This window comes from Sinocyclocheilus grahami, unplaced genomic scaffold (assembly GCF_001515645.1).
Source record: "Sinocyclocheilus grahami isolate Dianchi unplaced genomic scaffold, SAMN03320097.WGS_v1.1 scaffold1850.1, whole genome shotgun sequence".
In the NCBI taxonomy this organism is placed as follows: Eukaryota; Metazoa; Chordata; class Actinopteri; order Cypriniformes; family Cyprinidae; genus Sinocyclocheilus; species Sinocyclocheilus grahami.
Genome location: NW_015507029.1, coordinates 54,753 through 55,107, shown reverse-complemented (window position 1 = coordinate 55,107; position 355 = coordinate 54,753). Strand labels below are relative to the sequence as shown.

Here is a 355-nt window from a genome sequence, read left to right as displayed (position 1 = left end):
AGAGACGAGGAGGGGGGGAGAGAGGAGGAGGGGAGACACGAGGAGGAGAGACAGGAGGAGGTGAGACACGAGGAGGAGAGACACGAGGAGGAGAGACACGAGGAGGTGAGACACGAGGAGGTGAGACACGAGGACTCGGATCGTGAGACACGAGGAGGAGAGACACGAGGAGGTGAGACACGAGGAGGAGAGACACGGGGAGGTGAGACGCGAGGAGGAGAGACGCGAGGAGGAGAGACACGAGGAGGAGAGACGCGGGGAGGTGGAGGTGAGACGCGAGGAGGAGAGACGCGGGGAGGAGAGACGCGAGGAGGAGAGACGCGAGGAGGGGAGACGCGAGGAGGAGAGACCCGCG

The 355-nt window shown here is 64.8% G+C and overlaps 1 pseudogene; it reads right to left on the bottom strand.

Annotated features, from left to right (window-relative positions):
• Nucleotides 1-355, bottom strand: part of LOC107573021 (integrin alpha-L-like) — a 36,974-nt pseudogene that overhangs the window by 16,236 nt on the left and 20,383 nt on the right.